The 16,641-nt window shown below is 51.1% G+C and overlaps 1 long non-coding RNA gene across 1 annotated transcript in view; it reads left to right on the top strand.

The window, feature by feature from the left end:
• Positions 1-13,691, top strand: part of LOC135361689 (uncharacterized) — a 34,491-nt gene extending 20,800 nt beyond the window's left edge. Inside the window, exons 2-3 of the long non-coding RNA XR_010405371.1 lie at positions 5,244-5,409; positions 13,302-13,691. This is a non-coding gene — a long non-coding RNA (uncharacterized LOC135361689). The remainder of the gene's footprint in view (positions 1-5,243; positions 5,410-13,301) is intronic.
• The last annotated feature ends 2,950 nt before the right edge of the window (positions 13,692-16,641 follow it).

The raw sequence follows: 16,641 nt of genomic DNA, 5'->3' as shown, positions 1-16,641 counted from the left end.
AGAGATTAAAAAATGATGCTGACATTGCTACTATCTCCCCAGCCAGTTCACTATTTTTTTTTTTTTTTAAAGATTTTATTTATTTATTTGACAGAGAGAGACACAGCGAGAACAGGAACACAAGCAGGGGGAGTGGGAGAGGGAGAAGCAGGCTTCCCCCGGAGCAGGGAGCCCAATGCAGGGCTCGATCCCAGGACCCTGGGATCATGACCTGAGCCGAAGGCAGACGCTTAACGACTGAGCTACCCAGGCGCCCCCAGTTCACTATTTTTAATGCCAGGTCGCATGCTGGGCCACAGGGAAGATGAGATGAAATAATAAATGTGTATAAAAGTGTGTAAGGTACCTGGCTATCTTAAGTGTCCTGTAAACTAGCTGCCCTTCTCTTCTGCTGTCCTGTGACCAAGCCATTCAACTTGTGCAGGCTTGATCTCTGGTTCTGGTGCCTGGTTCAGGGGATGGGGTAGTGCAGGCCCTCAGGCTGTCCTGAGGCTTGGTGACTCTCTGGACTTTGTGCCCTTGCTCTACCCTGCTGGGACTCCTCTGGGCATTTCCTCCTAGAATGGGTTTTGGAGAAAAGAAGAGAAAGACCTCTACACCTGCCACCCCCACACCCCGTAAAAGGGATGGTCCAAGGGACTGGGAAGTCGGCTGTGGGCCTGCCCCGCCATCTGCTGGCCATTTGTGTAATTGCAGAGAAAAGCCACTTTAAATTCAGTGGTGGGAGCGTCATGCCCAACCCCCAACTCTAGCCAATAAGGTAGGTTAATCCTTTCTTCCCCTAGATGAAAAGGAAGTATTTATGTTAATGTGATGTCCATAAAGGAAAATAAAATGAAAGTTTTTGCACATGTTCTCACTGCCTAGACAAGCATGACTTAAAAAACAAAACAAAACAAAACACTCCATAAATAAAAGTGGGTATTTATTCGATGGGGCTGGGCTGATGGGTCCTGCTCTTCTGGTTTCTGAAAAGGGGTCCAGAGACCCTGGGTGGTTACAAAGAAAGGCAACAAGGGAGAAGGAGCTCAGCTTCTACAGCCCGAAAGACTCGGGTTTGAACCCTAGTCTTTCTCCCCAGTCATGAGCTGGGAGGGGTGGGCAAGTTAATTCACCTGTGTTTTTGAATCCGCATGTTCTAGGTGTGACAACGCCCTCTGCCCCCACATCCCCCAAATACCTGTCTATGTCCTAATCCCTGGGACCTGTGAATATGTTATCTCTCATGGAAAAAAGAACTTTGCAGATGTGCTTAAGGTTACATATCTTGAAATTGGGATACGATCCTAAATGATCCTGGCGGGCCCAATCTCATCGCAAGAGTCTTTAAAGCAGAGACTCTTTCCTGGCTTCAGTCAGGGTAATGGGATGTTGCTGGCTTTGACGATGGAGGAAAGGGGCCAGGAGCCAAGGCATGTAGGCACCCCCTAGAGGTTGGAAGAGGCAGGGAAATGGGTTCTCTCCTGGAGCCTCCAGAAGGGATCCAGCCCTGCCGAAACCTTGATTTCAACCCATGGGACCTGTGTTGGACTCCTGACCTCCAGAACTGTAAGACAATAAAATTGTGTTGTTTTAGCCACCAAGTTCGTGGTGATTTGTTCCTGCAGTGATAAGGAATGAATACACTGTAATGTGGGGGTATTTACAGCACCCACTCAGTAGGTTGGTAGGGAGAATGAGATGCGATCACTGTGGGAAGTATGGGATACCTTCTGGGAAGATATCCGTTTATTCTTTTACTTATTCCAGTTACTATCTGAGCACCTACTATGTGCTAGGCACTGTGCTCAGTGCAGGGCTTATAGGGGTGAACATGGCACCTTCTTTTATGGAGCTTCCCAGTTAGGAGGGCACAGGACAGTAAAAGATCACAAGCATCCATGCTTGTGCTGATTATAATCAGCAGGCACTGATGAAGGGATCATGCATGCGGGCAGCTGTGAGCGTGCAGCTGGGAACCTGCCCGACCTCAGGCCTCAGGCCTCGGGCTTCCGACCAGGCTCTCTCCAGGTTGCAGCTAGTCCTTCCTCACCTTTCCATACAGGCTGGTCTGCCTGACTGGGGAAGGGGGTGCCAAGGGCTGGAAGTGAGGCCAGAGACAGTATCCCAGTGGCCATCAGATGAATCGGTGCTGGTTCAGAGATGGAGAGCGTCACATAGGGCCCTCCTGTGCTGGTTCATAGGGTGTAGGGGTCTGGCCAGTGAGATCAGGGCTGCCTGGAAGAGTGGGCAGAGAAGACGGTAGGCCTTGGGATGTGGCCACTGACTTCTAGGCTTCTGTCTACCTCCCTAGGGCTGAGCTGCCAGGTCCCATGCTGGGCCAGAGGGAAGATCACCACTGTTTGTGGGAGTGAAGCTGAGCCAGGTTCAAGGCCTTAGGGCCCCAGGGGAAGGGACAGAAACCGGGGCAGAGAGTAGGGATCCTTTGTTGGACTCTGGAAGTCCTCACTGGCGTGAACCTCCTCATGTTGCCTCCTGGGTTTTCCTGGGCTGTCCTGTAGCCCCGCCCTATGCTTCCAAAGTGATGGAGCAGAACAGGTTCCTTTGGAGCAGACTCTCAGGGACACAGGAGATTCTCTGTGCGTCAGCTGACTGTAGTATCTTATCCAGCTAAAGGGTTTTTGTGATGGGGCCAGGGGGACCCAGAATGAATGACACAGCTGAGACAGGCTGTGGAACCACAAGGCACCGTCTGGATGCAGATCTGAGAGTCTCAGTGGACCCTCAGCCAGTGAGAGACCCGGGCCAGGAACTGTGCTTCCACCTGGTGGCAGATTTTGAAACTGCTTCTGGATCAGATGCCCTGGCTCCCGGGGTGTGACTTTCTGTTCGGCCTTGCTCAGCTGAGCTCAGCTCCTGACAGAGTAGACAGTCCAGTGCCCAGTGAATGAATCTGGTAAGGCTTAACCACGGAATCTCTTTCACCCTTCAGTAGTCTAATATTGTCCAGGTTTCACCACAGCTCTGAGAATCAGGGGCAATTGCAGAAAAGGGGCTGTCACCCCTCATCCCCTGACCTCCCACCCGCTGCTTCCCACCACCATGGTCTCAAGGTCTCCCTCACACCTGACACTCTAGAAACCTCTAATATGGAGTTTATGCATGCACCTAGAGCCATGCTTAGGGCACATAACACATGATGGGGATCAACAGGAAATATGGTGCTGGTTAACTCCAGGTTTTCCCATGTACCTGCTCACAGACTGGGCACTGTGCAAATGCTTGAATGGCAGCATGAGCCCTCCTCCCAGGCACCACCTATCTCTAGGTATTAAACTATGGGCAGGCCACATGGTATAGTCACGGTAGGGGGTGGGGAGGTGAGAGGGCAAGGGTGGGTGGGGGAGGTGGGTGCTACCAACCCCTACCAAACTGAAAGCCACAGTACTCAGCTGAAGTTCTGAACTCAGGCTTGCAAAGGTTGGCTTGTTTATGAAACAAGTGACTTAAAAAAATTATTTGAAACCCATTAAGTATGTCTCCAAGCAGTTGTCTGTCTTGGACAAATTATAGAAAGAAAGGGAAGAAAGAACGAGGTCTACAGAAATGTAAATTAAAAAAAAAAAAAGAAATGTGGGAAACATTTTGGCCAATGTTTTCCAGAACCTTAACTTGGCTTCAGCCAGGGTAAATGAAGTAGTAAATGAATGTGTTTTTGTATAAATTTTTCATTAATAGAAACTTGTTTTCTCCTCACTCCCATCAAAATGATGTTGAAATGTCTTTGAAAGAATACGGTCACATACCTCAGGGGAGCTCAAACACGCGTGCACTTTGAGATGCATGCGCTTGGAGGATGTTGGCTGTTTGTAGGAGTGAAGATTTGGAAACCAATCAAGTGTCATCAGCAGGACAAGGATAAATACATTGCAGTGCATGTGGCCGATGCCAATGGTATGACAGCCTCCTTAGTTGAAGCAAATGGTTCTATGTATTGACATGCAAACATCTTAAGAGCAATAAGGAGTTACAAAGTTGCACAAGCATATTTTCAGTATATTAGTTATGGGTTGATATATGTGTAGCAAAGAGTGAAAACGTGGGTATGTGACACATTGGTTTACCAATGAAAAAAATGAATGTCTCTCTGCCTGGGTAAGGTCTGGCCATCTTTCAGATCTCAGCTCCATACCTCACTTTTCCAGGGAAGACTCCCCGGACCCCCAGGCCAGGTAGGCACCCGGATGTCTGGTCTTAGAACCCATACCTATCCTTCACATCTTTTGTCACTGCTGTGTATTTATTTGTGCGATCATTTGATTAACTTTCATCTTCCCCACAAAGTACATTCAGGCAGGGATCCTGGCCACCTTCAGCATGGCATCCCCACTACCTGGCCCAGCACCAAGTGCACAGAGAGCCCCTAAGAAATAAGTTTGTGATTTCTCTTTCCCCAGTGAGGCTGTAAGCTTCAGGAGACCAGGGGGGGAGTGTCTGTTTTCTTTCTCACCGAATCCCTCGAGGCTTAGCAATTAGGAGGGAAGGCTGTAAATGTAAGACTCAAATCCTGGCTAGCTGTGTGACTTTGGGCAAGTAAATTTGTGTCTCTGGGCCTCAGCGTCTTCATCTGTGAAAAGGATAACAATCCCTTCTTTGGAGTGTTGTTAGACGTCAATATATGAAAATAACTCATCGAAGTGTGGGGGGCAGAGTGGGGGTGGGTCGGGGGCGGCCTGGAGGATGCCCTGTCCTCCGGGGCCTGCAGGGCCATCCCCAATACTACCACCAGGTGGCGCTATGATCATTCGCAAAGGTGACGCTCAGCCCATCAGCTCTCCAAGCTTCTGAGGGGTTGTAGGTTTCCAAGTGGCCAGCCAGCCTTTGTTGTAACCTCTCAGTGCTGAGTAGCTCACTATCCCAGGCTGGAGACCCTGGCAGGGTGGGTCTCCGAAAGCCCCTGTCCTCTGGGTGGGGGCCCGCCAGACCCGAGGGGACTGGGGAGTCCAGAGGCAAAGTTGTGGACAGCTGGGGGTGGGCACTAGGGTGAGACCCAGCAGATGCCCGGGGTGCAAAGTTGAAGGACTCACTCTCAGGCTTGTGCATGTGTGGAGTCTGACCACTGCGGGTGGCCTTATAAGGACAGCTCGGGGCCAGGCTGTGGGCCAGCCCCAGAGCCTTAGGGCCGCCCGCCCTCTGCCCATCCACAGTGGTATAGAGTGCTCACGAGGTGCCAGGCTGCGGTGACTCACGTGCTTCTCGGAAGAGCCTTAGCTGATAAGAACTGTTATTACTGTCATTTTCAGGTAAGAAAATCGACACAGAGACACTTTAAACTTGCACTTAGGAAGTGGCCAAGTGGGGATCTGAGCCCTGCTGTTTGGCTCTGGATGCCGCCTCTTGCCCAGAGCCTCCCCTGCTGTGTAACCTGTCGTCCCTCCCTCCTGTGACCGAGCCCCTTCCACCCATCATGTATTTATTGATCTGTCTCTCCATCCCAGCACAGTGCCCGTGGGGCCCAGGGTGGGGGGGAGCAAGGCCAGACCACGCCCCTGTGGACTTTACAGGCTGTCAAGTTGAGTCCATTGTCTCTAGGACATCCCTCGACCTTGGAGTATGAGTACAAGAGCCCTGGCTTCCTGGGGTTTTGGGGAGGATGGTGTGACTCAAACCTACAAGAGCCACAGCTGGGCACACAGGGAAGCGGGGGAGTGTCCCCATGCGAAGCTCCCTCCAACCCACACCGCCCTGATCCCTGGAGCGGGGGGCCTGGCTGTCAGGTGGAGAGTGGGAGAAGCAGCAGCTCAGGCCCCGATGCTCCCGGCCTCGAGTCTTGGCTTTGGCACCGTAACTGCCCCAGATGCAGGATTTCGGGCACGCCTTGCTGAGTTCTTCCTCTGTAAACCAGGAATGACGAATATCATCCTCGCGGTGTCCTTGTGGTTGTTATATGGAAAAGTAACAAGGTTGAGCGCTTGGCACAAGAGAGGGGTCTTTGTAAAAATCTCATTTCCTGTCCTCAAGAGGAATCAGAAGTCCACACAAACCCAGGGATCAGCATATCTGGAGTTTTGGCATCTTGCCTTCTCCCAAGGAAGGCGTGGGCCCGAGAGGCTACTTCTTTTGCTTCCTCTCTTTGTTCCTTGAGAAAGAAGGGTGTACTTCCCAGCTGCCGGGCAGGGGGCTCCATGTTGGGTGTCCCGGTGCCCCACAGAGGGCTCTGTCTGGTCTCTGGTCACCCAGGGCACTTTGAGAGTCAGTTGGTAGGTGGGGGGCACCAGGGCTTCCTCTCTGCGCCCTGAGACCTCCCCAGAAACCAGAGGGCTGGCGGGGAAGCGGGGGGCCGAGTGGCTGTCAGTGTCTGGGAAGCCCTGTCTGACTCAGCCTCCCCCAAGGTCTAGGGGTGTCCTGGCTCCCCCTCCATCTCCTCCCCTCCCCTCCCCTGCCCTGCTGCTCTGGATGCCTCTGCTGTTCTTGTCCAGAGGCCAGGGACCAGAGTGCGGGCAGCAGAACAGTGAGCAGGGGCTGCTCGGGACTCTGGCTAGCGGGTGACGTCACCCCCTCCCCTTCCACTAACTCCCCCACAAGGTCATGGTGCCCGGACCATGTCATGGTGCCGGAGCCTCATATCACGGTCAACCAGTGTTAATGCCTCTCCACCGGGTGCTTCCATGCACGTTACCCCCGACACCGTAGTCACAACTGCCCCTCCATTTCAGAGATAGGGAAACTGAGTCTCAGCAGCAAGGTGAGACGGGACCCAACCAAGGTCTTGCAGCAAGATGTCGGAGTCCAGCAGACATTCCTGCCCAGTTCTGCCCGCCCCTCCCCCTCCTCCCCCTTCCCCCTCCTTGTCCCCTCCCCCCACCTGCTCCTCCAGCACTTAATTTTAATGGCCCTTTGATTGCACGCTTCTTTTTGAGGAGAGACTAATCATTATTAATGAATTTGGGCTGCTCTGGTGGGGCTGGTGGTAGGTGGCGGGAGGAGCAAGGGGGCAGGCAGTGGGCATCTCCCTTTGGGCCAGAGAACCCAACGAAGTAACCTCTAGCTCTTTGCTTCTCTTCCCAGTTAAATCAGACCCTTGGCTGGGAAGGGTGCTGGAGTCTTAATGCCTGTCTCCCCCCACCTGCTTGTGGTCTTTATACCAGAGAGGGGGTGGCTCACTGAAGATCGGTCTGGGCCCCCCACCATCCAGCAGCCCCCCTCTCGGCCTGGGGGGCACATGGGCGGCTGCAGTGGGGCTCCCCCTCTCACCCCACAACACGGGGCTGTTCTCTTGGCAGCAACAGATTTTGGGAAGGCTCAGATGGTTTGGGATTTGTTTTCCAAAATTAGAAGGAGAGACATAATCCTAGTGGGGAAACAAAACAAACCAAAATGAAAACAATGAGTAGCAAAACCCCAACCCCTCTTCGGATCTTTTAGTCCTGAGCCCTATCATGGCTCTGCGTGGACTTCCTGGGTCACACGGAGCCCTCCTGGTGGGCTCTTCAGCCAGCCCCAAATCCCTCTGAGCCTCGGTTCCCTTAGCCGTGTGTCAAACCGGGATTACACTGCACCCCCGGGTTTGGGAGGCAATCGATGAGATGGGGAGATGGATGCATTTTGCAAATGAGGCCTTACAATGATAATTTTATCATAGGCAAGAGACAGACGTGCTCACCCACACGCCCCCACATCACTAATGGGGCCTCCCTCTGAAGGTGCTCCTCGCTTCTTGAGACGGCGTGATTACTCAGTGGGCTCTGCGTAATTATTTAATCAAGCCCGATCAAGTCCTCAGCTTGGAGCTGCGTGGCTGACCAGACCCCGTCCTCCCCGCCTCCCCCAGCAGGTGCAATCAGTTAGAGCCGCTGATAGGGAGCCAGACCTCGGGCTTCTTTTGTAAAACCGCTGGGGGTGTGGGAAGGAGGGGCCCGGGTCACCTTGGGGCTTGCTGGCTGAAGAGGGCCAGGGGGCTTGTGCAGCTCCTTATTTCAATTTGAGGACATCGAGGACCAGAGAGGACAAGCAGCACAGGATGTGCTGCAGCACCTGAGGCAGACCTGGCTTCTGGGGTTCCCTCCCTACCACCCCTTCTCCCTTCCTCCCTTCCTCCCTTCCTCCCTCCCTTCCTTCCTTCCTTCCTTCCTCCCTTCCTCCCTCCCTCCCTTCCTCCCTTCCTCCCTTCCTCCCTCCCTTCCTTCCTTCCTTCCTCCCTTCCTCCCTCCCTTCCTTCCTTCCTTCTTTCCTTCCTTCCTTCTTTCTTTCCTTCCTTCCTTCCTTCTTTCCTCCCTTCCTCCCTCCCTCCCTTCCTTCCTTCCTCCCTTCCTCCCTCCCTTCCTTCTTTCCTTCCTTCCTTCTTTCCTTCCTTCCTCCCTTCCTCCCTCCCTTCCTTCTTTCCTTCCTTCCTCCCTTCTTTCCTTCCTTCCTTCCTTCCCTCCCTCCCTCCCTTCTTTCCTTCCTTCCTTCCTTCTTTCCTTCCTTCCTTCCTTCCCTCCCTCCCTCCCTCCCTCCTTCCTTCCCTCCCTCCCTCCCTCCCTCCCTCCTTCCTTCCTTCCTTCCTTCCTTCCTTCCTTCCTTCCTTCCTTCCTTCCCTCCTTCCTTCCTTCTTTCCTTCCTTCCCTCCTTCCTCCCTTCCTCCTTTTCTCTCTTGTCATTGACAAACATGCAGATAAAACACATCAGGTGACAGTCCCCCATGATCCTCCCCTACCCCCACTCCCCAGAGGCAACTCCAGCTCCTTGTCTAGAAACTTGCCATCCAGACTTCTCTCTATGCCCCCAGAAACTTACCTAAATTCCTCTAGAAATACTAGGTTAGGTGTTTGCTTTTGTTCACATAAACATTCCCGATGCCATCTAGACCAGCGGTTCTCAGGGGTGACTTTATCCCCCAGGGGACCTCTGGCAGTGTCTAGAGACATTTTTTTGTCATCATGACATATAGGGCAACAGCTCCTGGCATCCAAGGTAGAGGCCGGGGCGCCACCTAACATCCTGCAGTGCACAGGACGGCCCCACAGCAGGGAATTATCTGGCCCCAAATGCCAGTAGTGGTGAGGTTGAGAAACCCTGCTCTAGAATGTTCCTCAACTTGCTTTTCTTCTGAAAGCAATGTATCATGCACATCGTGGCAGGTTAGTAGATATCTCTTCCTCCCTCTTTTTACTCCAGCAAAGTCTGACGGTATCACTGTCCACATGCCTAATTCTGTCTTGACAGCTTTTGGAGTGCTTCTGATGTTTTTGGATTAACGGAACACCCTGGTTCACACAGCATGTATGAGGGGAGTGGTTCCTTCTTTAGATGCTGGGAGGGTGATGGCTTTGCCAAAGTGCTGGTTGTTGGTTGGTAGACTTCCAAGTACTCATCTGAAACTTCTATGTGCTGGGCAGTATTTTAAGCATGGCTTATACTTACTTCAAATTTAATTTTATTTTCAATTTTAGCTACACCGTGTTCTTCCACAAAGACTGTGCCAACTTAGCTTCTGACTTTTCCCACCACAAACCCAAAGTTTCAGGAAAGATAATAATAAAAAAATTTATAATTAATAAAGCTGTTATTTCCCCAAGAGGACTAAAAGGAACCTGACCCTCTCAGGGTGGATGGGAACCTAGCCATGACACCCCCATGACAGCCCCCGCCCCTGCCATGGACCCTCATGGAAGAGCCGTTCAGACTCATCTACCCCACCAGCTCTGTGTAGCCCCTGGGGGAAGGCCAGGGGCAGGTTTGGGGGCCCCATTTTACAGATAAGGCTTGGCAAGTTTGAATGGTTTGCCCACTGGCTCTGGGAAGTCACGGCCTCCTGGAGATCCCAGGGGGAGGCCCTCAGGATCCAGGGACACATAGTGGGTAGAGAACAGGTGGGCAGAGTGAGGCTGGCCATAGTTATGGACCCTTGGATTTCTTTCTCTTTTTTTAAAAGATTTTATTTATTTATCTATTAGAGAGAGAGAGAGAGAGCTGGGGGAGGGGCAGAGGGAGAGGGACAAGCAGACACCCACCCCCAGGACTGTGGAACCCAACACGTGACCCCATCCCACAACCCTGAGGTCATGACCTGCGCTGAAACCAAGAGTGGACGCTCAACTGACTGAGCCACCCAGGCGCCCCCGGGCCCTGGGCTTTCTTGCAGGTCTTGTCAGCTGCACACCCTACCAGCTCCCTCACGGCTCTGGGCATGGGGCTGCCAGATTTGGCAGGACATCCATGCAATATTTGGGACATTCCTGCACTAAACAATTACTCATTGTTTTTCTGAGATTCAGACTTGTGTTTTACCTGCAACCCCACCTGGGGCAACAAGCAAGGGGGGAAGGGGGGGTCCTCTGGCAGTGCCCCACTAGCCTGGGATCTCCTCTTTGGGCTGTTGGCTTTTAATCTTTCCTCTCCGCGAACCATCAGTGCCCTCCAGATCTTGCCTTAAGGCTCCCTTTTCCTCCAGAGAGCCAGGAGGAAGATGGGGAAGCAGATCGGCTTGCTGCACTTCTTCTTCAGGGACAAGGTGTAAATGGCTGGGACCAGGCAGCCCTTCCATTTCGCCCCTCTCCCTTTCTCCTCCTCCCCCTTCTCTCAGAACCTCGACACCCGAGTCCGGGAACCCCGTCTTGCTTGTGCGTGCACGGCGAGGCCAGCAGCAGAGGGCGGCGGGCACGTCCAGGGCAGTACCGATGACCACACTGACCCCACCTCTCCACGTCGTCCATACTCAGAGCCAGCGGCCACTGCAAGTGTAATTAGTTCATAAATCACCCCGGGTGATAAATAGAATGATAGATGCAGGTTTCACTTGATCACTTTTTTATTAAGGAGAAATAAATCAGCACCACATTGTTGCCATAAACCTTTCAGACTGGTCAGATGCTGGCTGGTAGAAGCTGATTAACATGGCCACGTGTAGGGACCATTTATAGCTGATCATTGAGATCAATCAATCCCTGTCATCTTCCCTCCTTGGAGGAGATGGCAGAAGCCAGGTGCTGTGCCATCATTCACTGTCCCCCTCCCCCGTGTCCTGCTGCATGGGCGGTGGGGGGAGAGAGTGCGTGCTTTGGTGTCAGACAGCCTGGATTCAAATTCTAGCTGTTCCGCTCACCGGCTGTGTGAGCCCCGGGGTGGGGGGGCTGTGGCCCTGCCTCTGAGCCTCCCTAACAGGAGGTGGGCAGCAGTAGTTGGGATAGTTGGCATAGGTAGTTGTTCTGGGAATCCGAAAGAGCCATGGGTCTTCCTTCATGGTCTTATGACCCCTGTACATACTTAAAAATTAGTGAGGATTCCCAAAGAGCTTCTGCTTATGTGGTCTGTATCTATCAATATTTACTGTATTAGAAATTAAAACGGAAAGTTAGACAAATGTTCACTTATAATAACAATAACCAACCTATTACATTGTCAGTGTAAATCACATTTTCGACAGAAAATATCTCTATTTTCCCAAACAAAGAAGATCTGAGAAAAGTGGCATTGTCTTACGTTTTTGCAAATTTAAAAAATTTCCGGCTTACCAGGAGACCGCTAGGTTCTCATATCTGCTTCTGCATTCGATCTGTTGTGATAAATTATTTTGGTTCAAACGCATGAAGAATGCCTCTTTCAAATACGCAGTTGGGAAAGGGAGGGTGTTTTAGTAATCTTTTCAGGGGATTATGGCTTCTTCACCATAGCCTTTGGAAGTTCCCACTGTACACTTGTGAGTGAAGGAAAGTAGAAAGACAACATCTTAGTATTAATAGGAAACTAGGCTTGACTTTGTGGACCCCTGAAAAGATCTCAGGAACCCCTAGGGGTTCCCAGACCACACTTTGAGAACCACCGGGATGAGGCCAAAGGGAGAAGGGGTTGGATGCAAGAGTGGTAGTCCTGTCCCTGGCCGCTGTCGTGGACGATCTTGGAGAGTCTGCGTTCCTCTCCCACAGCCCACCTATCCTCTATGGAGGTGATGCTGGACGTCTTCCAGGGCCCCCCAGGGTCACTGTCCACTTTCTTCCCTGCTCTAACCCTGGGCGGCTGACCCGTTAGGGACTGCATTCATGGACTTTCTTGCCATCCATTTTCTGGGTGGGTTCAACCTATGAGAAGTTCTGGCTGGAGACTGGAAGGTGGGAGGAGCAGGACGCTGGGGCATTTATTTCTCCAACGTCTTCCCTACCATGGTGGTGACAGGAGCCATGGCTGTTGCCAGTTTCCCCTTCCTCCTTCCTATCCCAGTAACTACTCCTCTTTTCTTGTCCCTTGGCTCTCCCCACTGCTGCTGTCCTCGGGGCATGGCGCTATCCTGGTTGGTCTTCGGTACCTTGCTCACTTAAAAAAAAATTATACACCCCTCAATTACCATCTGTTCCCTGTGGGATACCAACTGATGCACAGTTTTCTGGGAAAACTTCCTTTTCTGGATAAAACTGAAGAAAATGCTCAGAAGGAGGACGAGAATAACCCCACCCCATCCAAGTACCTGGGCTTTCTAGTTTACAAAGCACCTCCCCAGATGTCATTTCATGAGCTCCTAGGCAGAACCTCTGGGAGGCCAGGCTGTGGAGGCACCAGGCTCAGACAGGACAGATCTGCCCAAGGCCACATGGTGGGGGAAATGGTCTTGTTTTGTGGTTGGTCCAGGACATCCTGTGACCTAGAGCAATTCCAGGAGTTGTGTGGGTCTCATGGAGGAGATGTGCTTGCCCCTTATCCCTCCAGCTCTGCCTCTACTTGTCCTGAAGCCCCCTGTCCAAGCCCCTCACCCCATGTCCTGCAACCACAGCAGGGGTGCCTCCTTCCTGCTGGGTGCACCTTGGCTGGGTGCCCCACCTTTAGCTCTACCCCCTTGCATGTCCCAGAAGAGCCTGAAGTTCCCTGCTCTTGACCAAGCCCCACCCCTTTTTATGATTTCGTGCTTTTGCTCATGTTCGTTCTTTTGTCTGGTGGACTTCTCCCACCTGCTCTCCCTGGACAAACATGTGCTCGTTTTTTCTCTTCCAGAAAGTCTCCTCTGATAGCAGCTCTTTCCTACAGAACTCACTCCCCCCTCCCAGGTGTTCCCATTGCTCCATGCATATCTTGGGTGTGTCAGCACCACACCATGTTATAGGCACCCCCCCCACCTTCTCATGATGCCCAACTCCCTCGCCTACCAAGTGTGTATATCAGTTAGCTCCTGCTGCGTAACAAACCATTCTAAAACTTAGCAGCTTAAAACAACGATTGATCTAACTCATAATTCTGTGGGTCAGCTTATGGTTGGCTGATCCTGGCTAGGTTTGGCTAGCAGTTGTCCTCCTTTCAATGGGGAGCCCTTTCCATGTCAGCTGATTGTTGGTTCATCTAGAATGGCTTTGGTTGGGATGGCTCATTTTCATTCTCTGTGGTCTCTCCTCCCCCAGCAGGCGACGCTGAACTTGTTTTAGGGGTGGCTGAGCAGCGTTCTAAGAGAAGCATGCGAGGCTGCTTGAGGTCTGACTCCGGACTGGCGTGATGTCACTTTCCAGCACATTTTGTTGGGCAAAGTATGTCCTGAGGCCAGCCTAGATTCCAGGAGTGGAGAAATGGACTTCATCCCTTGTTGGGAGCGGCTATAAAGTCACATTGTGAGGGATGTGGATATAAGGAGGGGGGAATTGGGACCCCATTTGCAATAAATCTATCACAACTTTGGTTATCTGTACAATGTTTGTTCTTAGCACTAAAATGATCTCTACATGCTACAGAGAAGCAACATCACTGTATGAAATTCATGGTGTGTATTATTATTATACACTAGCATCTTAGGTGTAATAATTGAAGTAAATGTCTTTTATATAAACATGAACATTCAAAACAAAACATTGGGGCCTCATTTGCAACAAATGAGAAATAATGCTTTTAAGATTCCAGTGCACATGGGTAATTTTTATAGTCCAAACTCTTGACCATGACCTACAAGGCTCTACATGGACTGGACCTGCCAGCTTCTTTATCTTTAGTTTGCACCATGTTCCAACCACATTGGCCTTTTCTTCAGTACCTTGCCCTTAAAATGTTTCCTCCAGCCACAGGGCCTTTGCACGTGCCGCTTTCGTACTTTAAGAGCACTCTTTAGTATTTCCATGGACTAATGTCTCCCCTTTCTTCACATTTCAACTCAGCCTCTTCCCGTCTTTCCTGACTAGGTTGAATCCTCCTATTCATAGCCTTTCAGGATACTCCATTCTGCTTCTTACTGTTGTAATTTTTAATTTGTATTTATTTAACAAACACTTACATGGAGCTTCCCAGGCACTGTTCCCAGTGTGTTATAAATATTAAATCATCTCATCCTTAACACCACTATAAGGTAAGTACTGGCATGAGCTCCATTTTACAGATGAGGAAGCTGTGGCACTAAGAGGTTGAGTGACTTAGTCATGCTCACCCAGGTTTGACGTGCGGAGGCAAGGATGTAGACTCAGGAAGTGTGGCTCCCCTACCCCTCCCGCCCCCCCAACTATTCTGTGACTATTTTGATGTACATCTGTTTCTCCAAGCACAGTGTGCCTCCATGAAGGCAGAGACCACATGCATTGGCTTACTATTTTGCAGCCTCAGGGGCTAGCACAGGGTCGGGCACACATGAGATACTCAAGAAACATTTGTGGAAGTAAAGAACTGGAGACATGAGTTGCTTCAAGCCACCGATGAGCGGAACTGGGGTAGAGCCTCCGAATGGCAGGGTTGTGGTGCTTCTGCCTCCGATCTGTCCCTTGAGGAGTCCTCGCCATGCCCTGGGGACCCTCCCACAGCCTCCTCTTTGCAGAACCTCAGGACCCCAGGAATCTCCTTTTCCACGCATGTCTCCGGCAGCTGCTTTCTCTGCAGTGGCCCCAAGGACATTTCCACTGTGCCGATCCCCCCTGGCTTTGCAGGCACCCCTGGATGAATGACCCTGCGAAGAGTGCAGTTTTCTTTCCCTCTTGCCCTAACTTTGATTTGATCAGGCCAAATCTGAAATGATGTGTGAAAGTAATGATATTTTGTAATTAAATCTCTGGTGACGGCCACCGCAATTTGTGCTACATGCATTGTTCATAAGGAAAAAACGCATCAATTCATTTTCTGACTGGCTACTCCAGGGACTGGCAATTAGGAGCAGCTCATCTCTCGTTGCCTCGCATATTAAAGAGCTACTGAAACGCAAAGAGAATTTGGGAGGGTTTTTTTTTTTTTTTCTCCCTCTCAACCTTCTAATAATGTTAGCTTAATTAGGAAGGCTCAGTGATAAAGGGAAAGTTTTGGATGATTTGAGCATATTGCAGTGGAAGGAAAAGAGTGAATAAAGAGAGGTGAAGGTGTCCAGCAGGGCCTGAGAGTGAGAAGATTGCGAATGTTCCATCCTGAAGGGCTTGATTTTGTCGGAGCAGGGCTGGCTGGCTGACTGGGGCTAAGGACAAGGGCATTCTAAGCCCAGTGCCATTCCCTTCAGCTTCTGGTTGGACCTTTTCTCTTTGCATTCCTGGTTTTGCAATCAGAGGAGTCAGACTGTATCTTCATTTCTGGTCCTCCCTCCCCCCTGCCAGGAGGTCTGTTCCTCTAACCTGGTTACTGCATGTGCTCTGGACCAAAGTACTGAAAGACTCCTTTTTTTCCTTTTAAAATAACTTTTGAGAATAGTTTGAAGCTCACAGAAAAACTGAGCAGGACATACAGACTTCCCACATCCCCAGTTAAAAGGAAGACTCTCTCAACATCAACATCCCTCCCCAGACTGGTACGTTTGTTATAATTGGTGAACCCGCCTGGACATGTCATCAACACCCAAAGTCTGTAATTGACATTAGGGTTCACTCTCCTGATGTTGTATATTCTATGGGTTTGGACAAATGTATCATGCATGTGTCCATGATTATAGTATTATACAGAATACTTTCACCACCCGAAAAATCTGTGCTCCCACTATTCCTTCTTCCTTCCCCCGAGCCCCCTGACAACCACAGATCTTTTTACTGTCTCCATGTTTTGCCTTTTCCAGAATGTGATACGGTTGGAACCATGCAGTATATAGTCCTTTCAGATGGGCTACTTTCACTTAGTGACTACGCACTTAAGGCCACCCCTTTTCCAGGCTTATCTCAGAAAGCCATTCTCCCTGACACCCCAACTGCCATGTGTCTGGGCCCTTGGTTCAGTCTGTGCAGGCCCCGGGGACTGCTTGATGGTGTGAGCAGAGAGGTGGGTGTGAGAGAGAGACAGAAATCATGGCAGGACTGGAGAGAAGGTGCAGCTAGGGCCCAAAGGTTGAAGGGAAAACAGGCAAAACTAAATGCTGAAGTAGACTCGGTCAGCATTATTTGTACTTCTAGGGTCTACAGACAAGGGGCTGGTCTAGGTGGTTTCATCTATCACCTTTAAGTTGGCCCTTGGGAGAACCTTTCTGCCCAGGGTGAGATGATTAATATAGCCCGTTTTACAGAAGAAGAAACTGAAGCTCCGCGAGGTCAGGTGCCCTGGCCAAGCCTTACAGTGAGCAGATGCCATGCCAGGTCTGAGCCCGGGTTTGTCTGACCCCAGGCCAGTGCAGAACTTGCTGTGAAGATGGGGATGTTTGGTGTCTGTGCTGCCCAGGGTGGCAGTGGCTTGGTCTGTTTGGGCTCTTATCGCAAAATACCGCGATCGGGTGGCTTACAAACAATAGATACTTATTTCTCACAGTTCTGGAGGCTGGGAGGTCCAAGATTGAGGGGCTGGCCTCGTGTGATGAGGGTCCGCTTC

Source organism: Mirounga angustirostris, unplaced genomic scaffold (genome assembly GCF_029215605.1).
Source record: "Mirounga angustirostris isolate CCGP_5_RB_7025 unplaced genomic scaffold, mMirAng1.0.hap1 SCAF_10, whole genome shotgun sequence".
In the NCBI taxonomy this organism is placed as follows: domain Eukaryota; kingdom Metazoa; phylum Chordata; class Mammalia; order Carnivora; family Phocidae; genus Mirounga; species Mirounga angustirostris.
The sequence above is the reverse complement of the archived record's forward strand: the minus strand, read 5'-3'. Positions and strand labels throughout refer to the sequence as shown.